The sequence below is a fragment of the Hyla sarda genome, chromosome 1 (assembly GCF_029499605.1).
Source record: "Hyla sarda isolate aHylSar1 chromosome 1, aHylSar1.hap1, whole genome shotgun sequence".
Classification (NCBI taxonomy): domain Eukaryota; kingdom Metazoa; phylum Chordata; class Amphibia; order Anura; family Hylidae; genus Hyla; species Hyla sarda.
Genome location: NC_079189.1, coordinates 418,802,508 through 418,815,004, shown reverse-complemented (window position 1 = coordinate 418,815,004; position 12,497 = coordinate 418,802,508). Strand labels below are relative to the sequence as shown.

The following is a 12,497-nucleotide window of genomic DNA, read 5'->3' as shown; positions in this document are numbered from 1 at the left end:
ACTATGCTACAGAAGCTGTAAAGTAAGTGGAGTTCATAATATAGTGTCTGTACCTGGGTGTTACAGTTTTCTCACAATTCTTCTGTGATTTTCACACTAATATTTATTTTTAAAAGCATACAAAATCACTGTTGTCTCAGATTTTTCCCAGCTTGCAATGCGGCCGAGACCTGACTCACTAGTCAGCTGATGACAGGGAGCCTCCCTGCTTCAATGGGTGGAGCAATCGCTTGGTGGGAGAGAGATCAATCTGCAACAGCTGTAGGCAACCTGATTGAAAACCACACTGATTTGAATGGATGCAGCTCATTTATGTTTCAATGGGTGGGGTGGCTGATGTGTGGGATGGAGGAAAATTGAATTGTGGGATTTGTAGTCAAAAAAAGTCAAACAGGAAATACCAGTAATCTCACAACATAGCTATTTAGCCCCAAGACAAGCGCAGATCCTTCCTAAGAATGTCCATTACTGTATGCATGGTACATACTAAAATCACCTAATGTTGGATAACCACTTTAATGTGTGGCAAAATATACTGCAGAAAAACTGCAGCAAACATAAGAATGTGTGAGCTGACTCTAAAGGAGAATTTTTTTTTTTTTTTTTTACCTGGGTGTTTCAAAAAAAGATAAATAAAACCCCATACTAACACATACCCTGCCCTGATCTCCCACTGCTGCTTTCTTACAGTGCCCAGCCCCTGGTATTCTGTGCATCTTCCTTTGACATACTGTTTATACAGGGACTGCTCACTCAACCAATCACTTCCAACAGCGGCAACTTGCCTCAGCTAGGGATTGGCCAGCTCCCACTCCAATATGACTCACATGATGCAAGAAGCAAAAATTTGTCCCTGGGAAAACCCCATTTAATACATGTCTTCCCTTCTAAGTAGAATTGTGACCTTGGCAATAGTCAACACTTTTTTTTAGTCTCCAAAGCTTTAAAATAGCATTTTCCTGCAATAACATATGAGGAGAAGCTTGGTTGCTCTAATTAATCTTTATAGAAAAGCCTTAAGGAGACATACAGCCTTTTGTACTAAATGCTTAATAATAATAAACTAAACAGTAACGTTAAAGTGCACCACAGCCCTCTGCAACATTTTGTAGGCTGTATGCATAACTCAGCAGGAAATCAAGATTTACATATTATTTGAATATGTAGCCATATTATAAATATATAAATCAAACAGCACTTCTCTAAAATTTATGTTTTTCTTTCTTACCTATCAATTTACCATTTATAGTATTTATAACCTACATATTCCTATTATTAATTTTCTAAATTTAATAAGCTCAAAACATTTGTTAATCCCATTTATCTGGCACATTTGTGCGTGCAAGGAGTACAATAAGATGGCTCCAGTGTCTCATTGTGAAGACTGTTGCATTTAATTGCTCACTTTGTTTTCTGCCTTCTCTAATATTTCTAGTGCTCCAGTAAATCCCATCAGCAAACAGGATTAGTTGTACAGATGCTGTGCTGTTTAACAAGGCATGGAAATGTTTTCAATTTGCAGGGTTTTCCAAGAGGATTCAGTGTAACATTTTATAGAGGATTAACTGTTTTTCTTTTGTACCTGGATAACCACACACTGCAACTTTAATCATCTGCACATAATCAACTTTATTAGATGTAGATTGTAAACATGTCTGTGACAAGAAAAAACACTATTGAAGCAACAACAGTAAACAAGATCCAATGTTAAAGGAGTATTCCAGGCCAAAACTTTTTTTTATATATCAACTGGCTCCGGAAAGTTAAACAGATTTGTAAATTACTTCTATTAAAAAAAAAATCTTAATCCTTCCAATAGTTATTAGCTTCTGAATTTGAGTTGTTGTTTTCTAACTGCTCTCTGATGACTCACGTCCCGGGAGCTGTGCAGTTCCTATGGGGATATTCTCCCATCATGCACAGCTCCCGGGACGTGACATCATCATTGAGCAGTTAGACTGAAAACTTCAGAAGCTAATAACTATTGGAAGGATTAAATGGGCACTGTCACCAACTTTATTTTTTGATATGTTGTAGTACTTATGTACTACAACATATCTCTAATATACTTTTATTATTTTTTTTTTTTTTATTAAAATAGTTTAATTTACATTTGAAAACCGGCCACTAGGGGTCTCCCTCCTAGTGGCCGGCTGCAGCCTGGCGTGACGTCACGCCTTAAAAAGGACCGATGCGGCCGGGCATTGGTCCTTTTTCATTCAGCCTGCGCTCACTCCCTGCCTGTCAATCAGACAGGCAGGGAGCGAGCGCATTGGCTCCCCGGCCACTGGCTGGGAGGCCACTCCTCCAGCACATCGCTGCCGCCTCCGCCTCGTCGCCGCCGCTGTCCCTGCATGCCCGCTGCCGGACTCTGCAGTAAGTGTAATGGGGGGGGGTGGGGGGTGTTGTGATGGAGGGAACAGGGTATGGCGCGGGGGGGGGGGGGGGGGGGGGAAGGGAGACGGAGGGGACGTGCTAGCGCCGCATGTAACTAATAGTTTATCTACACAGGGTGCCTCCAGCTGTTTCAATACTACAACTCCCAGCATGCCCTGATAGCCAATAGATGTCAGGGCAAGCTGGGAGTTGTAGTGATGAAACAGCTGGAGGCACCCTGTGTAGATGAACTAAGGGCGGAAGTCATGGCATCAGTGACATGGTGCCTGCTGGGAAAGTCTGCCTGGTAGTGAGCACACTGCCAGGCAGACAAAAAGCATTTTTAAGATAGTAAAAATAAAAATTAAAAGCAGGGAGGGTGTTAGGGATAGATTGGCAATATGCAGGGACAGAAAAAAAAATAGGATGGTGGGAGCTACCCTTTAAGATTTTTTAATAGAAGTAATTTACAAATCTGTTTAACTTTCTGGAGCCAGTTGATATATCTTAAAAAAGGTTTTGCCTGGAATACCCCTTTAAGGAAAATGCACACTAGACAGATTACCTGCAAGGAATCTGAAGCAAATCCACACAACAAGGAGCACTGATGCAATGATTTTTGTTACCCTAGGGTAAACCTTAATTTTGCCATCCCCAAGGCTCCGCCCTTGGTGGCACTATACTGATCCCCTTTTTTCATTATACTGTTACTGAATAAAATCTACTATACAGAGATCAATATTGCCACATACTGTGACCATAAAAAGTAGATGCCAGCTCTACACAAGCTCTGCAGACTGTATAACTGATTTCAGCTACATGTAATGACCCACAGGTGACGTATTTTCTGATCGTAGTCGTTCACTTTTCTTCATCTGTCTGGACCAACATGAAGAATTCTCCAGCTGTGATTAGTCTTCACGGAATCTGCTGGACAAACGTTTTAGACTCCTCGTTCCGACATAATTCTCTTACAAACTATTCATTTGTATAGCTCCACACAGTTAAAGTGCCCACTTTATGCTCTCTCACATTGCCCCCATAAAGCACGCCCCTTCACATTGTCCCCATATAGGGGTGTGAATCGCCAAGAATTTGGCGATTCGATTCGAATCGCGATACCAGTGTGGCGATTCGATATATCCCGATATATCGCGATACCGTCTAGGTGACGATACATCGCGATATATCCCGATACATCGCCCACCTGGGAGCATTCATAGACCCCAATAGACGCCGCTGTCAGCTTTGACAGTGGCGATCTAGTACTCCGGTGCTCACTTTTCTCATTTTATCCTATCCGGGCTGCACAATAAAAGAAAACGCACTTTATCTTACCTGCCAACGAGCCCCCGGAGCTCCGGTACAGGTGTTCGGTCCCCGGGCTGTATTCTTCTTACTTCCTGTTAGTCCGGCACGTCACATGGAGCTTCAGCCTATCACCAGCGGAGGCGGGACATCTGCTGCGGCCAGTGATAGGCTGAAGCTCCATGTGACGTGCCGGACTAACAGGAAGTAAGAAGAATACAGCCCGGGGACCGAACACCTGTACCGGAGCTCCGGGGGCTCGTTGGCAGGTAAGATAAAGTGCGTTTTATTTTATTTTGCAGCCTGGATAGGATAAAATGAGAAAAGTGCGCACCGGATACTCCTTTAATAGCCAGCCGCGGCGATTGCCGCATGCTGGCTATTAGCGGCGGCCCCCGGCTACTGAAATCAGCCGGGGGTCGCGTAGTACGGAGTGGGCACGAGTCGGAGCCCGCTCCATACACCCAGAGCGACGCCGTGTCAGATCCGGCCTGCCCGGCTCCACAAATGTGGAACTTTTATCTCCTGATGCCCAGGACATGACATGCTGTTCCAGGCGTCCGCAGATAAAAATTCCACATCCCTAAAAGAATCGATTCAAAAATATTTTGAATCGATTCTGTATCGGCAAATGAAAAAAATCGCGATTATCGCGAGAATCGATTTTTTCTTACATCCCTATCCCCATATAGTAGGTTCCCTCACATTGGTCCCATATTGAAGGGCCCTTAACATTGCCCCATGTAACAGGTTCCCATTTCCTCACATTGCCCCCATATTCCCTTATGTTGCCACCCTATTCCCTTACATTGCCTTCATATTTCCTGACATTGCCCTTATATTCACTGACAGTGTCCCCATATTTCCTCACATTGCCCCCCTACTGCAGGTCCCCAAAAAATGATAAACACTTTTCACCTCACCATCATTTATCTTGAAGTTCCATGTGCTACCTTTCCTGCAGCTCCTATTATTTCTGTGCAGAAAGATGCTGCATGCACAGGAAACACTGCCTAAAGTGCAAGACAGGACGGAGCCATGCGGTTCCATTCTGTTAAAGATACAGCAGGCTTTGAATTCTGTGAGCATCTTAAAGGCACACACTAAGTTTAAAGTAAAATGGACAGGCTGTCCACCCGCACTAAACCCAATTCACTTGGAGCCCCTCATGTGAGTGCATTGCTATTGAAGCACAGTGCAGGCGTCTCTCTTCTGTGTGTAAAAAGGGAGCAGCACCTGCATACAATACAATATCAGAATGCTCATGTGACTGCAGGCACTCACATTACTAGGACATAAGAGTGAAGAAAATTGAATATTCATATAAAGCACGTGCATAGAGCAGCAGAGAGAGGAGGCAGGGCTGTTCAAAAAGTTTTGGCCACCTAGGCTGTTTCCGCTCACCGCCACTAACCATATAAGGTGATCGGGCTATGATGACTGCTGTTATTTAACAGCAGCCATTTTAGTACATCGATTTAAATCAAGATTGGGTGCAGCTCACTTCTTTATATAACCGAGGTTACTGGAAAATAAACTCCAATACCCCAGGAGTGTTTTAGATACTCCTGCTACAATTTTTTATTGTTCTTTTTATTCATTTTTCATTTATTTACCGTATCGGGGTATACCACGCACCGGCCTATAACACGCACCCTCATTTTACCAAGGATATTTGGGTAAAAAAAGTTTTTTACCCAAATATCCATGGTAAAATGAGGATGCGTGTGTGCGCGTGTATACCCCGATACATCCCCAGGAAAGGCAGGGGGAGAGAGGCCGTCGCTGCCCGCTTCTCTCCCCCTGCCTTTCCTGAGGTCTAGAGCCCTGCTATCGGCGCCGCTGCCCGTTCTGTCCCCCTGACTATCGGTACCGGCGCCCCATTGCCGGCGCCGACAGCCAGGGGGAGAGAAGGGGCAGCGGCACCCATTGCCAGCGCCGCTGCCCCGTTGCCTCCCCCCATCCCCGGTGGCATAATTACCTGGTTCGGGTACGCGCTGCTGCAGGCCTCCGGCGTGCGTCCCCTGCGTCGTTGCTATGCACGGCGCGGCGCACTGACGTCATGCGCCGCGCAGCGCATAGCAATGACGAAGGGGACGCACGCCGGAGGCCTGCAGCAGCGCGGACCCGACCCAGGTAATTATGCCACCGGGGATGGGGGGAGGCAACGGGGCAGCGGTGCCGGCAATGGGTGCTGCTGCCCCTTCTCTCCCCCTGGCTGTCGGCGCCGCTTCTCTCCCCCTGGCTATCGGCGCCGGCAATGGGGCGCCGGTACCGATAGTCAGGGGGACAGAACGGGCAGCGGCGCCGATAGCCAGGGGGAGAGAAGGGCCGGCAGCAGGGCTCTAGACCCCAGGAAAGGCAGGGGGAGAGAAGCGGGCAGCGACGGCCTCTCTCCCCCTGCCTTTCCTGGGGGTGTATTGGCGTATAACACGCACATAGACTTTAGGCTAAAAATTTTAGCCTAAAAAGTGCGTGTTATACGCCGATAAATACGGTATATATACTAAATTCATGAATTTGTTCATTCCTTTCTATTAAATATATAGACATAATTTTGTCCTTTAGTGATGCTCTGTCTTTCTATAATACCAATTTCATTTGATTATATATATAACGTATTCATTTTGTGCTTGCGGTTTCTGTCGATCAATGTGAACAGAGACAGACATAAGATCAACTTGTCTCCAGGTATTCACCAGTCCTTTGGCTATCTCCTTAATTATGGCATCATCACCTGTTGAACAAAGACCGTACTGTTATAATTAAGATGGAACTTTCATTTGTCAACACAGCTACTGAGGAAGGGGTCAAGAGTTATTTGCCTGAGTACCCCAAAAATGCATTCTAGCCTATGACCACATAGAACCCACTGTAAGCCGACAGTGTGTACTAGCTGCTGTGAGTCTGAAATTTATACAATTTGCTATTGTCATCTTCCTCCTGCAATCCATCCACTTGGAGATCCACTTGCTGTGAGATCCTCCATGCCGTCCTGTCTCTCTGCTGCCAACAGAGATCCTGCAACCCATCTTCCAAGATCCACTTCTACAATCGCCTACCTGGCTGATCATTTTTATTTATTTATTTATTTTTAACTACTATCCTTGAGATTTGGTCTATTTTTTCACAGCATATTTAGATTATATCATCACTTTGTGTATAAGTGATTGCCCCGATACCTCGGACAGTAGTAAATTGTGAGCAGCATCAACCCCTTTTTTTTCTTAGAAAATAAAATTGGATTCCAGTCCTCAAGGTTATATATTAAAATGTATTTAAAGGTAATATAAAATACAAAACATGTAGCGTTTTTGCATATGCATAGTCGCAGGGCACTTGTGTACTACAATAGCCTAAATATTATGCAATAAAATGAAAAAGATAAAAGTCCAAAGTATGTTCAACAAAACAAAATATTGAAAACTCGAAAAATTTGAATATCGTGCAAAAGTCCATTGCATTACACTAATGCTACTTAAAAGGAAAGGAAGCATGAAGTGCTCCAAAATCTCCTCCATCACACCCCCTCCCATAGACATGAATGGAGGGGGCGTGGTGTGACGTCATGTCCTCAGTCCTGGAGGTTTCCGAAACTGGAGATTCAGCACCTGCATAAAAAGCGGGTGCTTCAGGGAGATCGCGGGGGGGGGGGGGGGCGCGTTGAGGGGGCGTTGAGGGGGGTCGCTCAGCAGCGGCTGTCGATGCAGCCGGCGGTCTCCGATGTGGTGCAGGGTCTGCAGGATGGCAAATGATTTCCCAGTTTGTGTCTTCAGTGTTCTTCGCTATAATAGCGTTAGAGATTCCCCTCCTCGTGGTTCCACAGCGGGAATCCAAATTGTCAATCACTGGCTAAGTGGTATTAGAACAGTATTCAACTGTAATTAACCCTTAGCTGGACACATTTCAGGATAGCAATCCTTTCTTGAGCAGTTATAAATGCTTCACCTATGATCCATTTGAAGCTGCTGAACAAAGGATTGCTATCCTGAAACGCGTCCAGCTAAGGGTTAATAACAGTTGTATACTGTTATAATAGCACTTAGCCAGTGATTGACAACTTTGATTCCAGCCGAGGAACCACGAGGAGGTAAATCTCCAACGCTATTATAGCAGAGAACACTGAAGACACAAACGGGGAAATCACTTGCCGTCCTGCAGACCCTGCACCACATCGGACACCGCAGACCACATCGACATTATTGTCCGGCTGAAACTGTGAGCAGGAATTCATTCCTGCGCTCTATATACCCGGAGAATTTACAATATATCAACATCGCTAATGCTCACTGGCGCGCTTACAGCATATTACTGCTAGCATTCACCGGTCAGTCTGAGCATCGTAAAAGGAGCTCCTGGGACGGTCACAATATATAACCAGTCCAGAAAAAGAAAGGGTAAGAGGTGTCTCACACCTAACGATTTTTTACAACCCCTTTGATACAAAACTATTGCTTTTTTTTTATATTGCTACAATTTTGTACCAGAAAGAACTAGAGGTCACAGCAGACCAGAATGCATATAACTTGCTCCATTAAGCTAATTCACTGGTCAACTATTTAAGTGTTATTGTACAGTCATATTGTTTAAGGTGTTTTATCTTTATTATATTTTGTTTTGTTGAACATACTTTGGACTTTTATCTTTTTCATTTTATTGCATAATATTTAAGCTATTGTAGGACGCAAGGGCCCTGCGACTCTGCATATGCCAAAATACTACATGTTTTGTATTATATATTACCTTTAACCCCTTAAGGACTCAGCCCATTTGGGCCTTAAGGACTCAGACAATTTTATTTTTATGTTTTCGTTTTTTCCTCCTCACCTTCAAAAAAAATTATACAGTGGGGATCAAAAGTTTGGGCACCCCAGGTAAAAATGTGTATTAATGTGCATAAAGAAGCCAAGGAAAGATGTAAAAATCTCCAAAAGGCATCAAATTACAGATTAGACATTCTTATGATATGTCAACAAAAGTTGGATTTTATTTCCATCATTTACACTTTCAAAAGAACAGAAAACAAAAAAATGTCGTCTGCAAAAGTTTGGGCACCCTGCAGAATGAAAAGCATGTACTGCCCCCTTTGCAAAGCTGAGACCTGCCAGTGTCATGGATTGTTCTCAATCATCATCTGGGAAGACCAGGTGATGTCAATCTCAAAGGTTTTAAATTGCCAGACTCATCTGACCTTGCCCCAACAATCAGCACCATGGGTTCTTCTAAGCAGTAGACTAGAAATCAGAAACTGAAAATAGTTGATGCTCACAAAGCTGGAGAAGGCTATAAGAAGATAGCAAAACTTTTCAGATGTCAATATCCTCTGTTCAGAATGTAATTAAGAAATGGCAGTCATCAGGAACAGTGGAAGTTAAAGCAAGATCTGGAAGACCAAGAAAAATATCAGACAGAACAGCTCGCAGGATTGTGTGAAAAACAATTCAAAACCCACGTTTGACTGCACAATACTTCCAGAAAGAACTGCCAGACACTGGAGTTGTGGTACAATATTCCACTTTATAGAGATACTTGTACAAATATGGTCTTCATGGAAGAGTCATCAGAAGAAAACCTCTTCTTCGTCCTAACCACAAAATTCAGTGTTTGAACTTTGCAAATAACATATAGAAAAGCCTGATGCATTTTGGAAACAAGTTCTGTGAACCGATGAGGTTAAAATTTAACTTTTTTTGCAGGAATGAGCAAAGGCAAATTTGGGGAAGAAGGGGAACAGAATTTAATGAAAAGAACCTCTGTCCAACTGTTAAGTATGGTGGTGGATCAGTCATGCTTTGGGGTTGTATTGCAGCCAGTGGCACAGGGAACATCTCACGAGTAGAAGGAAAAATGGATTCAATAAAATTTCAGCAAATTTTGGATGGTAACTTGATGCCATCTGTGAAAAAGCTGAAGTTAAAGAGAGGATGGCTTCTACAAATGGATAATGATCCTAAACACACCTCGAAATCCACGGGGGATTACATCAAGAGGCGTAAACTGAAGGTTTTGCCATGGCCTTCACAATCTCCTGACCTCAACATAATTGAAAATCTATGGATAGACCTTAAAAGAGCAGTGCGTGATAGACAGCCCAGAAATCTCAAAGAACTGGAAGACTTTTGCAAGGAAGAATGGGCAAAGATACCTCAAACAAGAATTGAAAGACTCTTGGCTGGCTACAAAAAGCGTTTACAAGCTGTGATACTTGCCAAAGGGGGCAGTACAAGATATTAACTCTGCAGGGTGCCCAAACTTTTGCAGATGCCATTTTTTTTTGTTTTCTGTTATTTTGAAAGAGTAAATGATGGAAATAAAATCTAACTTTTGTTGACATATTATAAGAATGTCTAATCTGTAATTTGATGCCTTTTGAAGATTTTTCCATCTTTCTTTTGCTTCTTTATGCACATTAATACAAATTTTTACCTGGGGTGCCCAAACTTTTGATCCCCACTGTAACTCTTATATTTTCATCCACAGACTAGTATGAGGGCTTGTATTCTGCACGACCAGTTGTCCGTTGTAATGCCATCGCTCACTTTACCATAAAATGTATGGCGAAACCAAAAAAATACTATGTGTGGGGAAATTAAAAAGAAAACCGCAATTTAGCAAATTTCGTAAGGTTTCGTTTTCACGCAGTACAATTTACGGTAAAAATGGCATGTGTCCTTTATTCTTTGGGTCAATACAATTAAAATGATACCATGATAACATACTTTTCTATTACTGTTGCACTTAAAAAAAAATCGCAAACTGTTTAACCAAATTAGTACGTTTAAAATCCCTCTATTTTGAAGACCTATAACTCATTTTTTCCGTATAAGCGGTGGCATGAGGGCTCATTTTTTGCGCTTTGATCTGTACTTTTTATTGATACCATATTTGCTTACATAAAACTTTTAGTACATTTTTATTATTTTTTTGGGAATAAAATGTTATAAAAAAGCAGCTATTTTGGAAAAAAAATTTTTACGTTCATGCTGTTTACCGTACGGTATCATTAACATTTTATTTTAATAGTTGGGATATTTACGCACACGGCGATACCAAATATGTATATAAAAAATTTTTGTACACTTTTTGTGGGTGAAATAGGGAAAATTTATATTTTTATAGGGGGAGGGGGTTTTTCACTTTTTTTTTTACTTTCATTTTTACACTTTAATAGTCCCCATAGGGGACTATTTGTAGCAATCATTTGATTGCTAATACTGTTCAGTGCTATGTAAAGGACATAGCACTGATCAGTATTATCGGTTATCTTCTGCTCTGGTCTGTTCGATCGCAGACCAGAGCAGAAGATCCGTGGAAGGCAGCAGAGGCACGTACCTACGGCTGCCATGCTGGATGATCGGATCGCCGCGGCAGCGCTGCAAGCGATCCGATGATCCATTTTAGTGTCCGCAATGCTGCAGATGCCGTGATCTGTATTGTTCACGGCATCTGAGGGGTTAATGGCAGACATCCACGCAGATGTCCCCCATTACCGGCTGGTCCCTGGCTGCTATCAGCGTCGCGAGTGACAAGAGCATCGCTCCGATGCTCGTGGTTATGTATAGGAAATAAATGCACGTCCTAGTGCGTTAAGTACCAGCTCACCAGGACGTACATTTACAGTGGGCATCAAAAGTTTGGGCACCCCAGGTAAAAATTAGTTTAATGTGCATAAAGAAGCTAAGGAAAGATGGAAAAATCTTCAAAAAGGCATCAAATTACAGATTAGACATTCTTATAATATGTCAACAAAAGTTAGATTTTATTTCCATCATTTACACTTTCAAAATAACAGAAAACCCCCAAAAAATGGCATCTGCAAAAGTTTGGGCACCCTGCAGAGTTAATATCTTGTACTGCCCCCTTTGGCAAGTATCACAGCTTGTAAACGCTTTTTGTAGCCAGCCAAGAGTCTTTCAATTCTTGTTTGAGGTATCTTTGCCCATTCTTCCTTACAAAAGTCTTCCAGTTCTTTGAGATTTCTGGGCTGTCTGTCATGCACTGCTCTTTTAAGGTCTATCCATAGATTTTCAATTATGTTGAGGTCAGGAGATTGTGAAGGTCATGGCAAAACCTTCAGTTTACGCCTCTTGATGTAATCCAAAATTTGCTGAAATGTTATTGATTCCATTTTTCCTTCTACTCGTGAGATATTCCCTGTGCCACTGGCTGCAATACAGCCCCAAAGCATGATTGATCAACCCCCATACTTAATAGTTGGACAGAGGTTCTTTTCATTAAATTCTGTTCCCCTTCTTCAAACGTACCTTTGCTCATTCCGGCCAAAAAATTAAATTTTAACCTCATCGGTCCACAGAACTTGTTTCAAAGAACTTGTTTATTCATTTTTTTACAAATTGTTATAAAGTTTTACATATTAACAGAAACCCCTCACCCTATAAAAATGGTGCGATGAGTATTTTTGACAGTGGAAGCATACCTCAATGCTAACTTCAGACACAAACTGCCAGTGAGGGAAATTAGAAAGACCTCAAGTGATAAGCCCCCTAAAAGGAGGTGCTGCAAGGCAATGTCATGCCCTTCTACGGTGTACTGTGCGGTGCGGGGGTAGGGGGGGATGGCTGGGGGGCAGCGGCGGTGGTTGGGAGGACTCCCGGACAGGCAGGGGGAGAGAAGCGTGTGTCGGCGGTGGTCTCTGATTCAGCCAAAGCCGCTGCAGTTCATTGATTTAAAGCACCTGCTTTAAATCAATGATCTACAGCGGCTTCTTGGGGGGTGGAGAAATAGCCGATAACTTATACTGGAATATCGGTATAAGTTATCGGCTATCGGCCACATATTATCGGTATCGGCCC

General features: G+C 42.9%; 1 protein-coding gene and 1 long non-coding RNA gene across 2 annotated transcripts in view; one reads left to right on the top strand and one right to left on the bottom strand.

Annotated features, from left to right (window-relative positions):
• SGSM1 (small G protein signaling modulator 1) overlaps nucleotides 1-12,497 on the bottom strand; it is a 376,300-nt gene that overhangs the window by 218,409 nt on the left and 145,394 nt on the right. The window lies entirely within an intron of this gene.
• LOC130281600 (uncharacterized) overlaps nucleotides 1-12,497 on the top strand; it is a 35,603-nt gene that overhangs the window by 2,642 nt on the left and 20,464 nt on the right. The window lies entirely within an intron of this gene.